This window comes from Bombus pascuorum, chromosome 10 (genome assembly GCF_905332965.1).
Source record: "Bombus pascuorum chromosome 10, iyBomPasc1.1, whole genome shotgun sequence".
Lineage (NCBI taxonomy): Eukaryota > Metazoa > Arthropoda > Insecta > Hymenoptera > Apidae > Bombus > Bombus pascuorum.
This window is the reverse complement of record NC_083497.1, coordinates 7,580,929-7,606,705: the sequence shown is the minus strand read 5'-3', so window position 1 is coordinate 7,606,705 and position 25,777 is coordinate 7,580,929. Positions and strand designations below refer to the sequence as shown.

The 25,777-nt window shown below is 39.4% G+C and overlaps 2 protein-coding genes across 4 annotated transcripts in view; one reads left to right on the top strand and one right to left on the bottom strand.

The window, feature by feature from the left end:
* The window catches only part of LOC132911331 (homeotic protein distal-less), a 98,032-nt gene that overhangs the window by 37,954 nt on the left and 34,301 nt on the right, over positions 1-25,777 (top strand). The gene's annotated exons all lie outside the window — the stretch shown is intronic.
* Positions 24,071-25,777, bottom strand: part of LOC132911344 (uncharacterized) — a 129,846-nt gene continuing 128,139 nt past the window's right edge. The window contains exon 5 of the transcript XR_009658975.1: positions 24,071-24,083. The gene's annotated coding sequence lies outside the window, so the exon portion shown is untranslated. The remainder of the gene's footprint in view (positions 24,084-25,777) is intronic.

Genomic DNA, 25,777 nt, shown 5'->3' with positions numbered 1-25,777 from the left:
GCTCATCCGTTTATATGCTTCTTTATTATATAAGAAACGATTCTTTCACGCCAGAACTGAATGCACTCTACGTTGCTAATTATGATTTAAGTGTTATCATGAAAATAAATGGGTACATATATGTGTATAAACACGTTCCTATCCTGATAAAAATCAACGTTAATATTTATGGAAAACATCTGCGTATTATTAGTAAGTAAAATTTTATTTATAATGCATGAACCAACCGGGGGACAAGTAATTCATGTGATACAAGTCTATTCATTCTCCTTTATTGTATATCATTTTTCTTATTTTCACAGAATAAGAATCGACAATGGACAAGAGTTGGTTTAGTCAAAAATCAACTGAAATTTCGTACAGCTAAATGGAATTCAAGAATAGAAACTTTAAAACCTAATGACAAATAATAAAATCCCAATGAACTACCGGATTTAAAAAGATAAATTCACTTTGCCCTTTCACTCCACAAAGAAACGAAAATGGGAAAAGGATTTTTCTTCTGATAGTTCTTTCCCAGAAAATAAAAAGCTCGGTATATCTTCATTCATTCGGTCGTTTCTTAGAAACGAGCAAGTGAAAGAGGCAGAAAATTACTGTTGCTTGATGGATTTCTCGCGAAACCGCGTGTCACCCAAACGCACGGGCCGCGAAACGATTCCTTTTTCTCCTTGGCCTCCATGGCGAATCGATGCGGCGTCTTTCCGCGGGACGGGAGGCGTTTTTCGCGTAGAACTGAACGTCTAACTGGCACTTACGTACTACGCCGTGTGTGCTTCTTGCGTTCGTGTGCACGTAACCACTGCAACTGCACACATGTTGCAGCACCTTCGTGGCCTTCGGGCGTCATTCACTCGCACAGAGCGGCCGGTTGCCATCCACTTTCATTATACATATGTACGTTTGTGTATGTGTGTGTATGTGTGTGTGAACGCGCGAGAGCCGCGCGAGCGCACGCCTTTAATTACATTTTTGCATCGGGAACTGGCGGGAAAGAGAAGAATGAAAGAAGAGAAAGAGGAGGAGGTTGGTCGAGGGCATAGGAAAGACTGGAGATCCTGAGAATCGTTGGATAAACCGACGTCTCAACGTGAGAAAGAACGATAATGGCGTTATCATTGGAGAAAGAACACGCTATGTTATTCGTTTTATCATTACATCTCTATGTTTATCGCTCTTACCTGGGTAGAAAAATCGAACGATTCTAAGGAAAATGGTCTCATGTGTAGAAGATTTTGTATCAGGTGATTAATGAAATTTTAATTCGATGTACATTGAGTGACACTATCATCGAAATAATAGAGAACGACAAAAAGAAGGGGAAATGGAGGTGAAAACAAGAAGAAGTATCTTTACAAGCTTACACGATGCAAATAGATTTCCCGAGACGTTCATATAGTACTTAATACATTCGCCGTCATTAATAATCGTTCACATGGGCCGCGTTGTGTTAAACGCTCGTTAAGAGCGACTGGTAGTCTTCAAAGAAACGGTCGAATTAATTCGTGTAATTTACAAACGCGCCGTGCCACCGTGGGGAGCCATGTTGCGGAGGCTTGTAATCATCGGGAAGATTTTGTATCCCTGCCACCGTTTCTATCTTATCGATCGTGTATCGTATTACACTCGATTAACGAACTTCAAGTTCTGTAGTGTCATTAATCAATTACTGTGCCAGTAGTCAGTGGGTCAGAAGATTTACACATAATTGAAGGCCTTAAGAGAGAGGTCTATAATTTGAATTGAAGTCAATGAGAATTAATAATGTAATATAAGAAAACTAAATCAATAATTTATATTAAGGACATATCCTGATACGAAGATCTATATGCTTCCAAACATTAAAATTTCCTACCATACATAACATCGAAGATTCATTACAAAATTTCCCTAGATAGATGAGAGCGTTATCTCACTAATTTTCGAAAAAATTTACCAATATTTTACCGTTTAATTATCTTTGTAAATTAATATTTCAAGTCTATGAATGCATACGGGAAAGAATAAACAAGAGAAAGAATTGAGACTGAAATAAAATATCGATCAACGTCTTCAAATCTCACGTTTCACAGCAAATGATTAGCAAAAACGCCAAAGACACGATAAAGGTAATTGTTTAATTACTTCTTCGAAGGGCGAAAGTGGAGCAGCAAGAAGGCGTGATGTTGTACAAAAATGGACGATCAATCGCGTGTCGATGAAAGTGACAGCCAATCGTCATAAATAATTAATAAACCCATCGATCCGGATCCCATATTGTGACATTCCGTTTCCATCGTGTTACACTCGATTTTACATTATACTCTACGTCAATACACCTACCATAATTCGCGATCCTGTATCGAACCTACGATCTTCTGGACGAAACGCGCGGGCGATTGTGGCTGGCTTCATTGATTGCTGTTTACGTGCGGCCGTAAACAAGCCATTATGTAATCCCCCATGAGTACACTCTCATACATAATTTACAAGCGCGGTTCTCTGTCCTCACCTTCCTTCCTGCTGCAGCTTCAACGTTCTCGCTGTTCTCAACGATCGACTACGACACGGCGCTCGTCAAAGACCCCAGAGATCGTTTGTCTCACCCTCGAGACCACTTTTATGCTGCCATCGTTCCATCCTTCCGCCTGACTCTCGATTTTCCTTATTTTCTAACCGGGAAAGCTGCCATCCGCTTCATGCTTTCTACGATCGCGTCGGGTCATTATATGAGTCTCTTACTTTCCATTTGGGATCCTATATTTTTGTGAAACAGTAACTCCAAGAGAGATTCATTTAACTTGGATTCTTTGTCATGGTATAATAGAAAAATATAAGGTAAAATGTTTTGTAGTTTGGACCAGATTGTGGTGGTTCAGGATTGCTTCTTCTATTGTTGGAAAAATGTTATGGCATGCAAAAAAACAAAAGAAATTCTTAATTTATGACCACTCGCTTTACAAGGAAATTTACTATTTTGGTACCACAATTTAGTCAATGTTAAAGACTTCAGTGTCTGAACATGCCTTTAGTTGTACAAACCTATAATTACCTTAGATTAATTTTTATCGCACAGTAATTTAAGGAATACATTACGAAATAGTTTAAAGAAGCTAGATATATAGAACTATTAAACTGCCGAAAATGGCCAATTTTTCAATTTTCATAGAAATTTTCTACATTTACATCGATGTGATTTTGAGAAATTCCGATGTTCTTTTCATTATCTATTTTCCAAAATGTTAAAAATATATCCAGTTCTTAATTTTTCATAGAAATCTTATCAATTTGAATCGTTGCATTCTTAGGAATTCTCTGTGACTTTTTGTTACCATATATTTTTCCACATACCTTTCATCGCTTTGATACTAATTTTATACTTTAATGATCATTAATTCTACAGTTTAAGATCAATCTACGCGTAAAGGGATTCTGGAATGTGGAACAGAAGGTAGATTCAAAAGATGTAGCGACAGGCGTGATCAGTTCTATTCGCGGATTATTCAGCATATGGAATGAACGCGTGTGTGGAAGTGCGCGCGGTTGTGAGCGGCGCCGTTTGACCAGCGATCTGTTTCAGTGAAAAGTAGTAAGGGGCCTCACTCGCGCGGCCCTGAGGTGCTGCCCACCTGACGTCACGCACCTGTTCTCTCTTTCTCTCTTTCTCCCTGGTCGCGTCTTGAGAACTCGACCAGCTCTGCGGCCTATTATAAGGCCCCGTAGGTTTTCTCCCGTCGCGGCGATTTCATGCCGCGAGATTCGCGCCTCGTAGAGGCCGCGGCGCCTCCTCTCGTTCCACTTTTTACCCTCGTCCTGGCTGTCGATCGATAACACTCGCCGTTTCAATCGACTCTTCAGGGACACGACACTATATCCGTATCTTCGTTCAAGTAACCGTGCGATGCATAAAATATAAACATTGAAAAATTGACATTTTTAATGTTTATAGAATGGAAGAATATATATGAAGATTTTTTTAATACGCTCTCCGTTGATTTGCTATAAGATGACTTGAAAAAATTATTATTTTATTGTTGGTTATCTTCTGATTATAATAGTTGTACGACAGTGTTCTCTGGAGTAAGACACGATCATTGAAAAAGTTGAAATGTTAATGTTCAAATAATGGAAAAATTCGTACGAAGATTTTTAATGCGTTATCCATCAATTTCCATACGTCTGTCCAAGAAAATTCCCTCCTCCTCCGTTTATCAGAATCAACTTGTCATTTCAGGGACGCGATATTATAAGCGTCTGATTGAAGTAACCGCTCACTACAGTGCATCTTATACATATATGATATGAATATCGAAATATAGCAAAGAGTAAATACTATTAACTACTTGCGATGAAGATTTTTATTCGACGCGTTTCCACAAGTTCGTCCAAGAAAATCCACTCTTCGTCGTTCGCCAGAATTATTCTCTTGCCTCAGAGACATGACACCGTAAGTGTTTGCCGATTGAAGTAATTGTATAAAAATATTATCTCGTACGAAGTTTAGAATGGGGAAAAGTTAGACTTTTCAATATTAATGTTAGCGATGTAATGTAATGTCAACAATGACAATTATGAGGAAATCATGATGAAGAGTTTTATGCAATGTTTTTTTTTTTTATTAGTTTCCTACAAGATCGTTCAAGAAAATTCGCTGTTCGACTATAGAATCATCTTTTTGCCTCAGGCATATGACACTATAAATGGCTGCCGATTGAAGTAACCATATAAAAATATTCTCTTGTATAATGTTTAAATGTGGAAAACTCAGTTCGATGGACAACGAGATTTAACGGTGAAGATTCCAATGTGTTTTCTACTAATTTTCCACAAGTTCGTCCAAGAAAATCCCCTCTCCCTGGTTTGCCAGAATCAATTTCGCGTCTCTGGTGCAACCATCGACCCCCCTGTCTCCTTCTCAGCTCCTCGCCAGCTGAATCGCCGGTGGAATGACGACATCGGCATTTCGAGCAAACGACAGAAACGAAGGCAACGGCAACAATAACGTGGAACGGGAGGTGGCGCGGGTTATGTAAGAATTCCGTCGCTGCGGATGCGACGCGTCAGAGGATCCCTCGAGCGTGGCAGTCCATCTTGCCTCGAGGATAGAAACTGGCAGCGTCCGCTTGACGATGAAGGAACACGAAGAGGAGGAAGGAAAAGAAGAAGATGGAAAAGAAAAAGAAGAAGAAGAAAAAGGTTTTCTAATCACGATAAAATGCCACCTACGAGTCAGAATTTTCCTTTTGCTTCCCTAGTAATCGACCACGATAGTCACGGTTGTCTTCCTTCTTCGACCTTCGATCTCTGTCCTTCTCTCTTCCATCTTCTTGCGTTTCGTCGTCGTCCTCCTTTTCTCCTGTCGTTCTTCTCATTCTCTCTGCCTCTCTTTTCTTTCTTGCCTCTTCCTTTCTGCTTTTACCAGGCACCAGGGCACTCTAGAGAGAAAAGGGCGCCCGCGGTCGCGTAGTCTTTCCAGTTACGCGAAAAATGCGGCTCCGCGATGCTACCATGGTATTCGAGCGATCCATCGGCCGCTCGCCGAGCTGCAGTCATTACGACGCACCTATGCGAACCAGCCTGCTGCTGCTGCTGCTTCCTTCTTCGCCTCTTCTTCTTCTTCGTCGTCGCTCTTCGTCGTGGATGCAAAGCCGCACGTCGGCATCTGGCCTTACAATCGTCCAGGTTTCCAGGTCTGACGCGTTCCTGCATGCATACGCATCACAGGGAGATTCGACTACAGCATGAGAAATATAGTCATTTAATGCTGACGTATAAAGAGCATCTACTCTGGCGATCTTGTCGATCTTAATTATTGAGACAACGACGGAGGTCCGAGTTTGCTCATTTAGGCAACAATCGATTCCATTCGATTCGATCATTTTAATCAGCCTCCTGTCGCGTTCTCATGGACTTTTGGCGCTATTCGATTCATGATTTTTTCTCGAGAAATGGAAGATTATACCGGACCCATAGATCATTTATTATAAATAGTTGACCTTGACAAATGGAAAGTTTAAGGATTTCCAGGGATTAACTATTTCTACCTTGTGAGAAGATATTTGTATAATAGAAATAAGTACAATGGCGAATAGAAATTATAGAAATTCTTAGTAATCTATTGTCTCCCGCCCCCTTTCCAAGAGATACTTTTATAGTAAAAGTAAGTGATTTAGAAAATCCAAGGTAGGTATGAAACTTTTGGAAGTAGTAAGTCTATAGCTGTCTTTTGTTCTTTTCCTAGTCTTCTTCTGTTATGCAGTAACTTCCTGTCGCCGTAAATAGTACGAGTAGCCTCAATTGTCTCGGTTAGGCAACATTGTTAATAAGTTTCCTGATAAGAAGCCCAACATTCCTGAGTGTCGCTTCAGCGTGACTCAAGCGTAGTTTGATGAATAGCGCAACTTACTAAAGTTTCAAGTACATTTCTCAGTCGCAACATAGGATTATGGTAATGCCCCGGAACCTGTACGAATAAAATAGTACACTAAACACGTATAGCATGTTTTTACACTTCGTGATTTCAAAAATGATTAACTTATTTTATATCGTGTGTAGCTCGATAACAGTTGAATAATTGATACCCTGTCGAGAAAATTTATCTTTTCATTCAATGTTCAGCATTACTATATCTGTATTTGAAATTTACTTCGATACGTGAATGGTCCTCTAAGATATCACAACTGAGCTGTCTCATAAACTATTCATTCCTACTATTTATAATTCTAATATTTGGCGCATTAAATATTTTATCAAGTTGTAGTGTATGTTCAATCTCAATTTGTTATGTTAAACTGCTTATAAACGTCACAACGGTACTACCACTTCATTATTTACGTTCACCATTTTTCCACCTAACTATTCAAGATCTCCATCCTATTATCGTTACATTATCATATCATCACATTCAGGGCACGTGCCAACGGTTTTGTGAAATCAAACGATTCCATGATGAAACGCGCCAACCTGTCCCTGCTGTGTAATAAACAGCGCCGGTTCAATATTCCATAAAGCATCCGGACTGGCTTTTTATAGGCGAAATATTTTATCACGCTGACCGTGCCCCGCTGCAATTCCAAGCAATTACGACGCAGGAGCGAGCGGCGCTTTCATTTGATCGCGGCGCGTATTAAACCGCGCGCAAGGGAAACGGGAGCCGCGACAAAAGGGGAGAAAAGAGGCAAAAGGGAACGAAACAAGTAACAGCGATCGGTAACAGGCTAGGAGAACGATGTTACAGAACCACCTGTAGCTGGCGAGCTGCCTGGTACCCTTCCAGTTCTCCAGGAAATGCGTCGTCGTTAATAACAACGCGATCTTCGCGTTCACCATCCTTAACAGCCGTGTTTGCGAGATAATGAAATGGTAACATTTCGATCAGCGTATTAAACCATAGGATACAGCTTTTCTCCTTTCATCAAGCGTTTCGTTTCCTGTTGGTTATATGCAGTCGGTTGATCGAAATTAAAAGATGATTCTATAGGTGACAATAATTTAGATTCGATCTAAATTGAGTTTAATAATTTTAATTTATATTATATGTCCTATGAAATAATATCGTAAACCATGATATCTAATATCCCTTTCGTGTTTCACGGATCGCTTCGTTTTCTTGTTGTGAATCATGCTCATCTATGGATGATAGAAATTAACAATAAAATACCAAGCTGGACAAAGTGGTAGGAGATTTGTTATTTTTAAAAAACATGAAGAATATTGTTTTATTGAGATTGAAATATAGGTGCATATACTTACTCGTTTTTATCATGTTGTTCTAATTACAGCTGACAATCTATAATATAGTTAGGGATACGTATTAAAGGTTGGTAATGCTAGTGCTAAAAACTGGTTCTATAGGTGAAGCAATAATTTGGACTCGTTTAAAATTAAGTTCCGCAATTTTAGAGCAATTAATTTTAATTTGCGAGATAAATACCGTTGATGATCTTTATCGCCTAAAACACAAGGTATGCATAAAAATGAAGCATTTTATAATTAAGTAATTTGATCCAAATGGTTGAATCAACAACGATGCAAAGATAGGAAATCGAAGGGTAAGCAGGTGCGACTGCATGATGCCATTTTAATTGTTATGCTGTGTAATTAATTTGTCCAGCTATTTTTGAAAAGTGTCAACTTTTTGAAGTTAGTAATTAAGTATAATTCTTTAATTTTCAGCCATTTTTCACATTTCTTCTGTTATTGACAATACAGTGCTATCTGAAAGTCTTCAAACTTTCCACTTTCTAACATAATAGTGTAATCTACAAAATAGGCTATAAATTAGTTCTCATTCTAATGAACTGACAACATTATTTTATAATTGGAAATTTCGTTCCTTCCATCGTCAACGGTATGTAGCATTTCCGAGTTTCGCAGTAAAGAAAACTGGATTTTAACAGCACACGAATGAAACTTCAAACCTACAACAAAGTGACATGTAGCGATATCGGATCACAGATAAACCTCACAACATAAAAACCTAAAGATTAACAAAAAATAGAAAAAATTCTCCATATGTAATCTATATATCTATGCAACGGAACTCGAAATCGAGTCGAGACTAGATGTCGAATCTCTCGCCGAGTACCAGCTACAACTCTCGCAGATAAACTCGAATTCAGCGAGCAGTCGAACTAGCTGTCGGAAAGATGAGGAAAAATCGGCCGGTTTTTCTTTCCTGTGGACTCGGGTGACTTTAGAATAATTGACAGCGGGAGCGGGATCGAGGAACGTGGAACAATGCGGTAGAGCATTGTGTGCGGTATGAATTCCGGACATCAGGAATCCGGGAACGAGGGGAATTCATCGAACGGATAGAAAGCTAGAAGAACGAGCTCTCGTTCGCGCGGGACATATAGAACACTAGTCATAGGTACATACTTGACGTGACGGCGAGCGTCAATGACTTATTAGCCGAGGAATGTGGTGCACAAAGCGGCGAAAAATAATTCCACGCTGCCACCAGCACGGCGCAAGGATGTCCAGTAATCCTCGCGCAATAGATCGTATCTAATGCGTCGTCTCTCTCTTTGTCCATGTTGAATTTTCATTTCTCGCAAATCGATCGCATAAATGTGTTTTTCCAGCGACGGAAGAATGTTGGCAAAAAAAGGCATCGGTCGAGTATCGCCGTAATGCCGACAGCTGAAGAAAAAAGAGGCTTAACGATCAGGCTGGTAACAAGAGGAATCGGCTAACCGTAGATTATCTGTGCAACGACGTTCCGCAACCAGGATGGAACGAGGATGAAACGAGGATGGAACGAGGATGGAAGGATGAGATCGATTTTACGAAGTAAACGCATATACAAGTACGATCGAATACTCCTCCGGTATATCGCGTTTCTGTGCCACTAACGTCGATGAATCAACAAATTCTTCCGTCGAATCGCGCTTTAGTTAATGATCCATGCTTCACCGTGTTCATAGTGTCCCGTGGAATCTGCTAGCAATCGATGATTCTTACTGTGATTCTCCTGAGAATTCTCTTGAGAATACAAGGGATAACAAAGAAAAAAAGAAGACAAAAGAGAGAGAGAAATATTCCATTGTCGTTGAAAAGAAGGAATAACAAAAAACCGTGGCTGGCGGCGTTGATGAACCGTTGACGAATTGTCAGATTTCTACGAAACGATGGATATACGCAACGACGGTCACGCGGCTTCTTCCTCTTTCGACGTATTTGCACGTATAAAGATGCATAGTAGTGGTTTCCCTGAGTGTGTTCGTCGCGAGTTGCTCCAAGAAGAAGAAATTACGTAAGCGATTCCCCACTTCCAACCGAGAGACGTCGCGACGTCTATCCTCTTGTCCTCCGTCCGTTCTTGTCTTTCTTTCCCGCGCGCGCACGTTCCTCTATCGCCGACATGCCGACGATGACGACGGCCACGGTGACACGTAGTAATACGCGATTGCGTAAGAGATCGCGACCGACTAGTACACTTCGACGCATCCGGCCCTTTCAGACGCCACATAGGAAGGACCGGAAGTCCTTTGACTAGTCGATGGTTCCAGCAAGTCGCTTGCTCATCGCGAATCGCTGCCACTCTAATCGTTTATTTCTGTATGATGCTGATTGTTTTCAGTGGTAGATTTAGACGTTGAAACGAAAAATAGTACAAATAGAAAATACAGGAGAAAATATTCATCTGTTCCGTAATATTTGAAAACTTATCTTTCACCTAGTTTTCAGAATATTTGCCGAGCGATCTTTGATGGTAGAAATATCGATCTGATGCATAGTCTGTAAAAAGTCGTCTTAGTATTAAAAACAGTCTTCTTAATATTTCGAAATTAAATCTTTGACGAACTTTTCGGTATGATGTAACCGATGGTAGATCTTTTAAGAACTTTCATCAAATTCGGCAAAGATTGCTCGTTTCGTCGAAAGTTTTGCAGAGCAGCGTATCTGCATTGGCGATCTATGTGCCCGTTACGATCTTACACAACATTCTGCCAGGAAAAATCGAATCAACTGTTTCGTATAAAAATATATTGCCGAGGGGAACATTCGATGGAAGATCCATTTAGTAAACAGCGTGAAACGCAACTCGACAGGTGTAAAAAGTCGAGTCTTAGGTACTAGAAATCGGAGGAAAGAATCGTTGTTTTGAAGGATGTAACATACTCGGAGTCGTTTAATGGTACCTAACGAATGGTAATTGATTCTCATTCGAATCGTATCGATAAAATGCGTATCACTGATTGCGCAATTAACATGAGATTTTTATTAATCATGGTATTATAATGAATAGCAATTAATATTCTGACTTTTTTCCTCTTTCCACAGATCTGTCCTCCTTTTTTCCAAGTCATGTAACTGTACGATTTAATCATGCATGGAAACGATCTAATTATTATACGTTGTAAATAATTAATCAATGTTCCAATGTCTGGAAGGATGTCACAAATGCGTCAACATTCGCTTTCAACGATTAGTAGCGTAAACGATATCTTGGAAACGAGATTTTTGGAACAATCATCGAAAGCAAGGATATTAGCTACAGCTAAGAAGCTTGGTATTTGTTCTAAATTAAGTTCGTTTCTTATCGTTATAAACGAGTATCTTGCAGTCTCATCGACACCTTTTAACGATAATCGTGCATAGATCGCTAGTCCTTCCACTAGAAAGCCGATCACATAATGACTTCGTTCACTGTAAAATGATTTCTCTTTTAACGAGCACACGGTTACAGAGCTCCATTTACTGGAACGAGATTTTAGCTGGTAAATGAATTTTTGTTAATAAACTTCTACCGACTGGCGTACTTAATTATCTGAACGTAAAATTCTATGGAACAAAAGAAAAAAAAATAAAATCGATGTGAACATCTATTTTGTCATCCTTAGTTAAATGTCCTATCTGGCGTTGCCTCATTTTTCAAATGCACGCAGAAAAATACAGTTTTATTGTACCTACAACGATCAGCATAAATGAACAATCTTATCAGGAGAAGACGAAGAATGACGTCTCATGCACGAATAGAACTACTTCCTGAGTTATGGATTATTTCGTAGAATCAATCGTAAATCCTTTTTAGTCGACTGATTGGCACGAATGAAATGGAAATTTCATATCGCGACAGATCGACATAAATTGTTTTCATCAACTAATTGAACGTTGGCTATCGCTACAATTAATCGGTTGTCGTTTTCTCATGGATAATGGCGAAACACCGGTACCTGTTTTACGTCTGTCATTTTTTTCAAGTCGTACGACATTTTGCGTCTGCCGTAATCTAATATATCGGTGTTCCACTTGATAAAGAAATCTAGTTCTTTCCCCTTTCTGTGCACAATGTGCTGCAAGTTTCTAGTAAGTACGGTGTCGTTTGATAAGAAGTGCCTTCATCAGGAAGATTACGTTCCTTCGTAACATGTCTTTAATTGCTACAGAACTTTTTCATAAATACGAATAAGTTTATCGACTAGACGGTAAGAATGTTTGTTACGTAATGATAAAATTTAACGCGAGACCCGACACGTTTATTCGATGACATAAGGTATCCACGACCTTTCGTAGAACGAGTCCTTCGCTTCGATATAAATATGCGAACGCATGACACGTGTTGCTTATTAAAAACTCAATATGAATTACATCCATCGCTCTACGAATAAATTCAAATGTGTTTAATAAACCCGTAAAAAGACTTCTATTATGCTTATTTCAATTCTAGCCAAATTCTCTATTATAATTCTATGGCCGATAACCTATTTTTACCGAGACAAAAAACTTGTTACCTTCTTCCAGCCAACTATATTACTATATTTACTATAATTATCCAACATTTTATATGTACCATAGACGCAACTGATTACGGCAAATATGATAATATTGTCATTAGCAATATTACAAGATCAGTCAATCGTAACATCGTAACATTGTAAGAAACGAATGAATATTAAATCGTACATTTCATTTGTAACAAACTTGATACAAGGAATATACAAGCGCGTTCACAATTCATACACGTGGCTCCAGCGTATAGAACCATAGAAGCGATCAAGAGGAAAAAACGGTGCGATCTTCGGGTTTAGCGCGGATTCTAGCTTCCGCGCGTGTACACGTGTAGCAACCTTGTCGATGCTGAATATTTATGCGCAACCTATTCGTGCATCGCACCGCGGCCGACCGAGAAATCCGCGGCATTCTGGAAAAAGAGATACCGACCAGATCTGATTTATACGAGTCGGATCGGTTAGATCAGCGCTGCTCAATCGGCCTGCGTGTACCAATCGGTTGCCCGTCGAAACAGATCGATATCACACGGCCACGGTGTCGTGATTTATGCGTTTCACCTTTTGCCACCCTTATCTGTGATCTCTGCTCGCCTTCCACGCGTGTAATGCCCGATTTTTTTCCATAGCGCAGCGGCCTACGCGACGTCGATCGCAAATTACCAATGCGCTCGAAGCACAATCAAATCTATCGGCGCACGCTCCTGGTACCAATGGGCTGGAAAAATTGGGCCGCGTTATTTGAGAAAGTTTGCACAGTATACGCAGACTGACACAAGTATTTGAATATTTACAGACTTAGTATAACAATAATCTTAATGTGATACAATAAGAATCTTTTATGAATATATTATGTGCGTTGTATGAAACAGTTTGGAATTCGATTTTGATCGCAATGGTAAAGAAACAACTATGAAGATACATGTAGGAATTAGAAAGTATTTAGTATACGCATATATGTACATATTTCATAGAGGTGACAAAAGTATTTAAGCACCTAACTATTATCCAATAGACTAATTAGCTTCGCTGTTTAGGGGCCATAATTAACGCTTACATTATCATATGCTTAAGATGTAAATTACAGAAATCAATGAGTCGATAATTCATTCAGAATAAAATACAATAAAAGGGATTATTGATACTGTTTGCCATGCACCATCTAATTTAATCATTTATTATCGTTTGATATCTTAATATCTGAAATTTCGGAGAAAAATGTTGTCTGCTTTCTACTACTGTTCTTGACTGACGATTAAAATTTCAGTAAATTCGATTCGGTCGAAATAGATTCTTAAGCATCTCGATGGATGGAGATAAGGAAGGAAAACGCATCCGCGTTACGTAAGGTGGTTGAAGCAAGTCGGCAGTTTGCCACGTACCAGATCATTCGACCAACCGAAGTTCTGATTTATACCAGTGAATCGAATCGATCGGTGCTGCTCAATCGGCTTTAGTTAGCGTTCTAATCAGCGCTATCCAGGACCACGTTAGATCGATATCGCGTGGCCAGCGTGCAATTTACACGTTTACCCGACTGCCATTCTCTTTCTCTCTCCGTTCTCCCCACTCGTTTATTTCGCGATTCTTGTCTTTTATGTAATTTGTTACAAGCTGGTTTTCTCGTGCGCCTCTGGCGTACCGACATGCAGTCACAAAACTTTTTCCTATCTATACGCTTCTTCCTTCCGAAGTCTAAAGTATTCTATTTTTACGAAATTCTTTTCACGAAGACACGCAACATTCTTCAAACTTCGCCCAGACATTTTAAACGGAAGAGCAACGTGCCCGGCACGCGGCTCGATAGAATGTCACAAACGGAATCGATACGCTTCCGCTGTTACCTATAGTTGGACGTTCTTTAGACTTGAACGGGAAGCATGTTAAATAAAAATAGCTAAGCCGCGCAAACTCGATTTAGCGAGTCGCTATCGTCACCAAAACTCGCGCAATTGATCCTTGGATGGAGGAAATGGAAGGGGAAAAACGTGGTTCCATAACGAATAAGATAAAGTTTGTAGAAAATGTTCACAATCGTTCAGAAATTATGGGGATACCTACTAACCTCGTACGAGATGTAATAATTGACATGGATACTAAGAAAACGATTGGTACAAAAAATGGTGGATTAAGAATACATAATGATGATTTAAATCTCGTTGAAAAATATTCGAAGTGAATAAATTGGAAAATTCCAACCACAGTTGAATCTGATTTATCGAATCATTTACAATGAAAATTAACGACACGCATGGTGACTAATTATCACAGTTATCGAGAAATACACAAACGAAAGGGGGATTTAACTCGACTATAATTAATGAAGCGCTCGTGATACTGAATATATAAAATTCGCCACAGTATAAGATTTTCAATAAGATCATTTTACAGCATCTTAATTATTTAGATTTTGTCGATTTTTTATAAGTATCCAGACATAAATCAGAGCGACGAGGAATGATAATCGTAATGAACAATCAAGATCTACAGAGTATGATGTTTCATCGATTCATCGGAGGACATTTTTCGAATCGTAACTTTTTACCACGATTTTTCCATATTTCTGAGAAAATTGCACGGGAACCTCTTAGACTTTAGACCATTGTGATCCTCTTCCGCTGGTGAAAGCCACTTTGGACCTGTGCACTCGAATAGAGGCGAAAGCCTTCGAGACCCGCCTACGTTCTTGGCTACACGCGAATTCCTTCTCTACTTCGTTCTAACTGGTTCTTTACTTTGCTACTTTGGCTCACGATCTAATACGTCTTCCTTATCTTCGTTGATTTTGCACGAACTACAAGTTTCGAGGCCGCTATCTTTTCTCCGCAGAAATAGGATATTCATATCGAATCGCTCATGGTGATTAATTCTTATCAGTCATGTCATGTTGATGTATTTGGATTGATAATTATAATATTTGTATTAATCGAAGTTTGAAATCATCAATCTATGATTGATAATAATCACTTTTTGCCATTGATAAGGGATAGAATAAAGAATAGCTACTCTTGAAAAATTCGAAATTCTTCGTAAATTTTGATCTTTATATTTGATGGGTCGATTGTTACAGTTTGATTGGATCCAATTTATGTTCGAAAAGTTTTCTTGGTGAATGTCAAGTGATTAATCCTACGCCAGATATTCAATTGAAACGTTTCTAATTAAAATCGATCATTAATCATTTCGATCATTAATCGTGGTTAAATTTCATTCTCGAGATCCCATAAGAAAATCATTTTTCCCGCGTTTTCATTTAATTATCTCCTAAGGATTCAATTATTAAACTTTTTATCTCCCAAGATATTCTATTTTCTCCACTACTAATCTAGAACCAACGCATTCGAAGCTTCCATAATTTATACAAATTTCCTTTAAAACATATAGGAATCTTTAATAAGCAGACGATGTTTTATAGAACGCATATTCCACGAATGGAACGCGTGATAGAAAAAACTCTTAGCTAACTGTCGGCGAGTCACAGTATTTCATGCGCTCTTAAATGAAAAATGGCATATTGATGCATTAATCCTCACATATTCAACTACATTCAACATTAAAAATTTTACTTGGATTACTTAGAACGAGAAATGAAATTGATGCATTATTCCTTGCATATTCAACTATGATCAGTATCAAAAATTTTACTTACGACGAGTGCTTACGCAAAATATTTCAAATCAACTTTCGTCCAATTTTTCGATGCAAATGTTACATTATGCAACGTTTGAGCTCTGCAAAAATATCAAGAATAAAACACAAAGATGTCAACTACGATCGATCTGACAAAATGTAAGTATGCGACTGGACCAATATAAGAAAATCCTGCCGGTCTATTGAGCTGTTAATCTAAAATATAACTAGTTACGTTATTGGCAGCGCGTAATTAACCGAGCACCCCGTTAACTGCTCGTTAAACGAGCAGCCACGATACGTCGGATCACCATAATACTCGGCTCCGTTACCTTCCTGCCTTGTCCCGAACCAGCGTTCACCTGGGTAATTTGCACAGCTTTATTTCCTGTTAAACGGTGCTCGACGATTCGCCAATCGAACGGTTTTATAACTCAATCGCATGTGGAGCGTCGGAACTGCTACCGACTGCTTTGCCTTTTACTTTCCGAGCGACCGGTATCACCGCTGTTCTAGAAAATGGAAGTACGTATGAGAAGGTCGCAAAAAATTATCGGCTCAACCGTAGCCCACTTCGTGGCGTAATTATTGCTCGCCAAGTTATGTTATAGCGATAATAATTTGCGAGAATTAATAAAAACGATCTTATATTAAACAGGTCTTTTGTACAGCATATTTGAGTGAAGCTTCTTCAACATCTTAAAATTCCATCTGGAATTCTCCATAGAATAATCAAACTTGTTATGTTATGAATTATGTCGAGGCCTATAGAACGAGACGAGAGATTAAAAGAGTTGTTGATGGCTTTTGTTTGAGTTGGAGGGTTTTAGGGGAAGGTTAGGAAGACTATGAAGGGAGTTCCTCTGAAAATGGCCGGTTTTGGCGGCCTTGGTACAGTTGATAATTGTTAGATAACTACCAGGTTCCTGGTAGTTGTGTGGCATTGGTTAGGTAATGTAACGATGGTGTACAGAATAGAATCTATACCGATCTCTGAATTAATGCAATTGTAATTCGATTCCTTTTTCTAGTTTATAACGTCACTTCTAAAGTAGAATTTTATGTATTTATACATTGAATTAGCACTGTCAAATGTTGCGATTAACGACGCAGGAACCTGCTTCGGATCACTATTTCCCAATAATAAAATAAATTATGACCTCGTCCAGTAAAATAGCTAGAAGTTGCTCATACGAGCACATGGGACGTAAAGGACGCGTGAAGTCACGTGAAGTGAACGTCTTGTTTTTCTAACAAGGGAAACGGAAACGTGCTATCCTGTTGAGAGAGGGTGCGGACAGGGATCGATTTTCGTCACCTAATAACGGCGGTTTTTGCACATTTGCACCCTAATAGAAAATTAGTATCATCTTACGGCGGTAGTTTTTGGAAGCGACCAGGCCGCAGTACTGCGCCTAAACACGAAAAGCGAATAGCAGTATATAACCTGTATAGGTATATGGGATGTGCTGAGGTACGCCCACGATGGTCCTGCCAGTGTTTCTCAATACAATACTATACTAACACACAAACGTCCCTGGTTCCATAGAATCTCTAGATATAACAGCTAATTTCCTTATAAAATTCCACGAGATATAAAAAATTCATTTTTTGAAAGAGCCTTGAAATTATAATATCTTTAACTTTTCGTCTCCTAATAACAAGATGTCAAGTTTATTTTACGTATTTCAATAATAAATAATGTATAAATTTTTTGAAGGAAATTTTATTCATTTGCATGATCGATGAACCGACAAATCATAATTTTTGATAGAAGGAGAATAAGGGGTCGAATGAAAAAACTTGACGACTCGTTAGTCGGTCATTGCGAGTAAAGCAAGTGACGAGTGTTAAGTACCACTGTGCTGCCGTGAATTTCTGGGGGGAACCTTGATGCACAGCCTGATTTTTGGCAAGGAGGAACCTCCTCCTTCGTCATCGGTACGAGTTTTAATGCGTTTTACGGCCTCGGCTAAAAACCCATTAAGAGTCCGTCGGCGGATGGGAGGACAAATACCCCCTTCTCCAAGGACGTGCTGAAAATTATTTCCTCTCCCTGTTGCAACAATGAAGCTCGGTACCTTGACATGTGAACGATCTTAACTACTTATCTACTCTATCTATCAAATCCTCCACGAAGGAAAATCTAATTGCGGAACTTACACAAAGAAATTAGATTCGTATAAATACACGTACATTTATATTTTGTCTGCTAAGTATCACAATATGCGTGTTTGCATCTTTAAATTTCTCATAAACGCGTCAACATCGTTGACACATAATTATCAATCCACCTCAATTTATCCAGTTGACCATTTTGCCTTATGAACCCTTTATTCATAAAGCTCTTCAATTTCAACAATAACTCTTCCGTACACTATATTAACCATTTTTAACTGTATGCAAGATACCCAACTATTATGCAATTATCGAATCACTAACAATAGAAGTGGAGCAACGACGTAACGAATATTCGGCAACAGTTGGCAACTGACGAGCACAGACAACTGGCTATGCCGGCTGGTGGCCGCGCTTTTCGACTTTCTGAATTGCCATGGAAGCATCGTTTGCGTGTCCGTGGGCACCCAAGGTACCACACGCCACCATCTATCTCTTCTCTTTTCGAATCAATCGAACGTGTCTCCTCGTTTTTGACCCTCGCGTGTCTTATTCTCCAAACGTTCCATTATATTCGTCCCTTCGCCGTATATATAGCAAAGTCCGACTATTACACGATTTACGATGTAGATATCCAATTGCGAAGGAATTAAGCCGTAGCCTGAGTGACGCAGTTGGAGATACAGTTTATTATTCCGATTAGGAAAATTGATTTTGCAGATCGATTGGTCACGCTTGAGATGCAAAACGTCTCGTCGTATCCCGCATCGTGATGCGTGACATTAAACAGAGAATTTTATCCTTCGTGACACGTACTTACGTCGATCCAGATACGTGGGAAGCTGTGCACGACACGCGTAGGAAGTGCGTGTTACCCACGCGCATGACGCGTATGATATATCGTTGTGTAGTGGTTTGATGGCCACATACTGGAAAATACAGAGAAAATGAAAATATAACGTTATAATTGATTCTATCTCCAACCTTCGGTTTTTGAGAACGAACGAGCAACTTGTATCGTATAGGTAATTGCTAATATATTTGTACACACCTTACACGATCGCAGTATGTGTGCAAAAAAATTTGGAAAATTTAGCGCTATAACGAGATACGATTATCATGATTATTAATTGATAAAGTTTGATACAAAACTGGAAATTTATATAACATGCGTGGAATATTTAATACAAGTATACCTATATTTCTCAGAAATCACAAAAGTGTTTAAACAATTAATTATTGTATATTATTCATTACATTAAGTGGAACCAATTTGATACTTAAAATATTGAATATTCAATAAAGCTTAATACTCAGTGTTCAGTGAGACTATATTTAATCCTTCAGATGGTTGTCCATGGTGAATACTGATTTTATATTAAATATATGCTTGCAGTAAATATCTTGCTATTTTTCTATATATTTTCAGATTGATTTCAAATTTGATCGATCATGACAGCTTCGCCTTATTACGGTGCTATAAAAATGCTATTAAATTTATTTATTTTTGTTCAATATTTATTATTTGTTTTATTTATTAATAGTCGGACATTTTATACTTGCAAGTAGTTATTAAAATATTTAACTCCCTATTATCGTTTCACCACGTTATCATTTTTCACTTCCTCGTTTATCGACAGCCATGAAATCGCAAAACATCAATAAAACGGCATAAACGAAATGTTTGTTGCCAGTAAACCAACGATAAATTAAATTTAAACGCTCATAACTATAATTATGTTATACTTCAACATTTCACGACCGTGTATCGTATACGAGACAAAGTTGGATAAACGTAAAGTGTAAGTACGAGACGAAACCTCTATCCCATAGATCTATCAGCGGATCCACGCGCTTTAGTCACGACTAATTATTAATTAGAGACACGATAGAGACGCACGGTGAGCTCATGCAAATCGCGACGATTATGTATACCAACTCCATCCTTGCTAGTGCAAGCTGATAATCAATCTTCCAGAGGCCAGCATTTCCGTATCAACCTGAGATCAATCATTCTGGCAGTACCGAACACAAACATAAACGTGTTATTCCTCGAGTATCCGCGATGATTTTCATTTTCCTACGTACAAATGGTTTTCTTCGCCGTTTCATCATCCGAATTGAATCATTCTCTCGACTTCGCGACTACTTCGAAGTTACGTACCATTACGTACGATAAACTAGGGTTACTTGAGTCAAACTAAGTAATTTGCCTTGTAGTTCGCTAAATTCGGTTATAAACGATTTTTTGACTTGTCATTAGCGGCGCGATAAAAACATCGAATTAAATATGACAAATTTTCATCTTCATCGAACATCAAGTCTCACAATTATATAGCAAATTTGGTTAAGTATTCCGTGCAAAATTGAAGATTAAATTTTAAGATGTTGAATCGTAAGTGGCTCGAACAACCCTATCGTATTATACAAGTAGAACTTCATTTATCTCAACACCATTTATTGAAACGAAATTAACAGTTAACACTCGATTAACTGAACTTTTACTATTTGAATTCGCTTTTCTGCGTGTCAGTACCAATAGGTACTCGCGTATAATAATATGATAATATGACGAAACGAGAGATAACATGTAGTCAGAAAAATTTGGCGAGGAATTGCCTATATCAGTTACAATTACATAAATTGCTCGTCAGCCGACAACTTCGGATAAATAGAGTCCTACTGTAATAAAATAAGAATATTCTAGTTTGCTCTAAATGCATAGAACCACATGTTTTCTCTCGTTTCGTTTTTTTTCTCTTTGCCTTTCGGAAAAAAAACGAGAACTCGCGCGTCAGCCAGGTCGGATGCTGTCGTCATTCATTACGAGCAAATCCGCGCTTTCTGGCCAAGCGTACACACTTTTCTACACGCGTGCACGCCGCTCCGGTGTCCGTGTACCGTAAACAAGTTTTATCCATCCGCCGGGGTAAAATAAATAAATGGCGCTCGTGATGCAGTCCGGGGCCCGGTTGCCTTCCTCTCTCGAACGGCGCATACCGGGTGTTCACATCCGTGAAAACAGGCTCCGTAAATATGCACGTTTTATGCATCAATACCGAGCGCTCGCCCATGCTCCTTCTCTCCTCTCTCATTCTTTCCCTGTCTTTTTCCCGCTTTCCTGTTTACCCCCACCGCCCCTTGTCGCGATATGAGTAAGAGGGAACGAGAGGAATGTTGGAGTAAGTAACGGAGAAGGTGAGCTTTGACGGAAAGAGAGATGTACACGGCGTATTGGGGTGGGAAGGGATCGGGTGAAGGGTCATGTTTAATTCACGAGCCGCATGCACCGCTCAAGATATAGAATCGATAGAGAGATGGTAGCGGTTGATTTTCTTCTTAGTAATTGCTCCAACCAGTGCTTGTCTTCTTGGTGACGGTGATTCCATCGTTTGACGATTAAGACGGATGGAACGATTAAATGAAGTAACAGGGCGATTTCTAACTTTTTATGGAAATTCTGAAGACTTGGTGTATTGGATATTGGACGTTGTGTATTCTTTGACATTTTGTGTGATTTTTTGCAAACGATGTATGAATAGACCTTTTTGTAAAGTATATGCGGGTAAGGCATTATTTATTCACTTGAATTCGATTGCTTTGGCACAAATTTTTAATCTACGTCTATTGGTGTGGCTCTCTAGTATTACCTTTGGGTCGACCGTTTCAGGACTTGCAAAATTAATTTGGGAAGATTAGCACGCTGGGAGTTTGGCAAATGTTCCCTGAGTTTTTGTATATTTCATTTTGAATCGTCGTCCCATTGATGTTATCTTCTGATTGATGGAATAGTAGAGTCAAACACGATCGAGATATGAGAGAAATATTTAAATTCTTTAAGGACAGAATTATCGAAGCTAGCGAAAGATAATTAGTTTTTATCCTTCCATCGGAAAAGCAAGTAATTCAGGAATATCAAAGAAGATAAAAGATTTCCATTTAGGAGTCTCTTCTGAAACATTATCCAAGAATTCTTAGAAAACGGCGGAAAATGTGGCGCTACGCAGGCGCAACATCGTAAATTAAAATAATTGCAAAATAGATTTATTCGCGTGAAACTTGTACTATCGCAACCCTTGTCCCGTTTCTCCCTCTTCTCCTCTCCACTCCTCTTCCTTATTTTTACTTCGTTGGGTGACGGACTCCCGCGCGATAAGTATTCATAAAGCGAAATTACGCTGGACGACGTTATATCAGTTTCGTGGTAACCGTGTTTCTGTCAAAGTGTCGACAAGCCACTTAAAACGGTCTGCCGGTGTTTCTCCCAGACGAGGACGGCGTGCAAAATGTGAGAGTAAACTAGATATTAATGCGGAGTCGTTGCACGTCGAGGGGGAGTGGACCATTATGAATTACTCGGCCATGTATATGTATGAGTAACACGTATGCATATTCATAAAATAATCTCTTGACCTCGCGAAGATCGAAGCCAGATTGCGAGGCAGCGTGCGAAGAAGAATCGCGCGATGAAAAACCGCGTAACTCTGTTCTACATTCTTCGGTGCCGCCCGTAAAGAAAAATTAAGAACTCGATGATATTGTTTCTATAATATTTCTATAATATTTCCTGCAAGTAATCGCTATTGACAAACGTCGTGCGCCATTAAAGTCTAGAGAATCACGTAATTCCTTGAAAAACCGCGACTTCGTCGTAAATCATCGCGCGTGGCGCTTAAAGAACCGAGAAGTTTCCTCGATTATGCCACCGTTTGGTAATATTTGTCATAAATAAATGTTGATGACAGTGGGCACACGACACAAGGTGGAAGAATTGGCTGCCCAACCGTTAGAAGTAGAATCAACCGTGCAGGCCAAGACTTTTCCAGTTTGCTCCCGGTGTAAATCGCTTTTCTTAACTCAATTACAATGCCGGTGGCTTTAATGACGCCCGTAATTATAGCGGCAATGTCAAAGTTAATTAAAGTTGTCGGATCGCTATCTTACTTTCATGCCGAGTCCGTTCAACGTGATTCTTTTAACCGAGACGAGACTTCGCGCCAACTCCCAGCCCCGCGAGAAAAAAAAAAGGGAGCGAACTTTTCGGCCACCGGGAATGCCGATTCCATGACGATTCCCTTTTAAGGGACGAGAACTTTACATCCACCGCGAGTAGATTTATGGTTACGTTACATCCACGAGAAAATTACGACCTACGATGTCAGAGGCTGAAAGGAAGATTAACATTTTCATCGAAGAGCTCCAAACTTTAGGGTAAGATCGTTCGATGAAAATGATCAAATTATTTGGAAAATTTTGGATCAAGAGCTACCTTGAAGAACATAAAATTTTTGACTAAAGTTGTAGCACATTCAAAAATGAGTACAAAATGAGAAAAGAAAAATGAAACTTTGTTGTGACACTTGCTCTCTCAACGATAGACAAAACGACGAGAGACATAATTCTAAAGGAAAATAGATGTATCGCATTGAAAGTGCTTGAATATGTCTACAACAACAATGTTTGGTGTAGGGATTTCATCTAAAAGATAATTGTCACACAACCGTCCTAATACGCACGCAAGGATTTAGAATCCAGTTAATCTGTGCAGATACTAAAAAAAAAAAAAAGCAGAAAATCCTCGACAATGGAAAAATCTCTGGCAGATAAATCGAATCGAAAACCAAAAGATCGACGTAACAGATAAAAGAAAATAACAACGATCGATTTGGCAATTCTAGATATTCTTTCTAGGTGAGACACAGCTGATCCGATGAGATATACTCCGTAGGCAGTTGGACTCGAGTAATTATCAAAGTTGTAACCAACAGAGTGAGTTAATGAGGCCGCCTGGTTACAACCTGTCGATTAAAATCGTGCCGACCACCGCTCGCGCCTCCGTACACTCTCACTCGCGATTCGAGCTCATTGATATCGCCGTTTCAACCGATGGAAAACGAGACGCGCTGGAATTTCTGTCGATCGAATTCCGCCGATTTTCATTCACGATTTAACCAATACGTTAACGGCAAGTTCGTCGTACTTCGATGAACCGTGAAACAGGACCGTTTAATAACGTGGAGGATTTACAGGTACCGGAATGTTTATTTTTCTTGGCGAGATTGCACGATGGAAACTTTAATTAACGAGCTCTCGAACCGGCCATCCCGATTTAATCGAAAACTCGTTTCCTTATGATTCTATTAGCCGCACGTATCAGGACTGTTTCGTTACTTAAATCCTTTCGGTTTGGAGATCGGTTAAGAGTCTCTAATGGGGTGTTACGTAGCATATCTCGAGCTCCTACAGGAAAGTGATCGTAAATTGTTACGTTATATAGTTGCACTACTTTGTTTTTAGATCGGCGCAAAGAAAACGGTAGGAAGAAACGTTAAGTGAAACGTTATAATCATTCATCTAAAAACATCATTTACTTATACAAGATCTTTACGTGGACGATAACATCGGTACATAAAGTTTCTAAACAATTAACTCCGAGACGATAAAACGCTGATGTAAGAAGAACGCGCCAAAAAGAATTATAAACTCCATACGCAAGTCCAACTCCTCTTGTTTATACCGTTTGTAACGCAAAAAACTTCCATGCTAGCTTCAGCCGAGATCCCTGTATCTCATTTCCCTTTCTAAGTGTCTAGGGTTCGGTACAAAAGCCGAGAAAAAGCGAATTAGCGAGGCGGCAGCGGAACAGCTAGGTGAGAAACCGGCGGAAAGAAGCAGAAAAACGTCGGTCCAGGATGAGGACGAGTTTTACAATCGGTGCAGAGGCGAAAGGGTCGGAAAGCCGCGATTTTACGTTCCCCTGGCCGCATAAGCCCGCTCGTTTTCAGCCCGCTGCATGGAAATCCAGGCTGCTTTTACTGCCAGTGCTGCCGGTCGCTAACTTAAGGGGGAAACTTTATGGTTTCTCTCCTTCGTCGTGAGTCGTCGAGGCACTGGCTCTCCAAGGGACTCCATACACGCCCATTCCGCTCCTCCAGCCACGATACCACCGGTGTCGGTGTTTCGAGTTCGACGAGGAAGACACCTGATCGCCGTTAGAAGAGAGGCTTTACTCGTGTAAGGGTACGGAGCTTGTGAAAAGTGGCCTGGAAACGAGCGACTCGTGCATCCGCTCCTCCACACGCTGAAATTAACGAGCCACGGACGTGGCCTGCACGCTTCGGGAATTACATCTTCGGGGTGCGCTTTTTTCCATAAGGATACTTAACCGTTCCGGAGTTACGTGGCGCGAGCAACGGATCTCTGCTTTGTCTTGATCCTTGCAGCGATTCTGCGCTGTAGGTCTTGTTTATTATTAGATTCAGGACGATGGAAGTATCTTATAAATTTGTTAGGTACCACGTCCTTGTGAGTTTCTTTCGATTATGGTACATTTTAGTAGGATTTCTTTTGACACTTGTTTCGGGAGATCGGAGTTTTGTGAAAAATTACGTTGGATACGATGTTTTTCAATTATGACGCATTTTAATAGCATCTTCTTCATTGTTGGTTTTTTTTTTTTTTTTTTTTTTTTTGCAAAATGGAATTTGTTGAAAGATTCGTTTGCATAGAATGGTTTCGCGATTTTGATCCAGTTATGATGCATCGTGATGGATATTTAACTTAATTAAACTATTTTGAAATTACGTGGTATGAAGGATCTTCGCTCTGCCTTACCGTTAGCTTTTATTGTGATCCTATAGCGTGGATTCTCCTCGCTACTAGGTTCAAGAGAATGGGAATAAAATGCTAATTTTTGAAAAGAGTAGTGTGACCTAGTGAATTTATTTCAATTGTGGTGCAGTGTGACGGATACTAACGATCTACCAGTTACTTAGTCTGAAGTACAGTTCTTTACTTTGCCTTCATTCTTATTA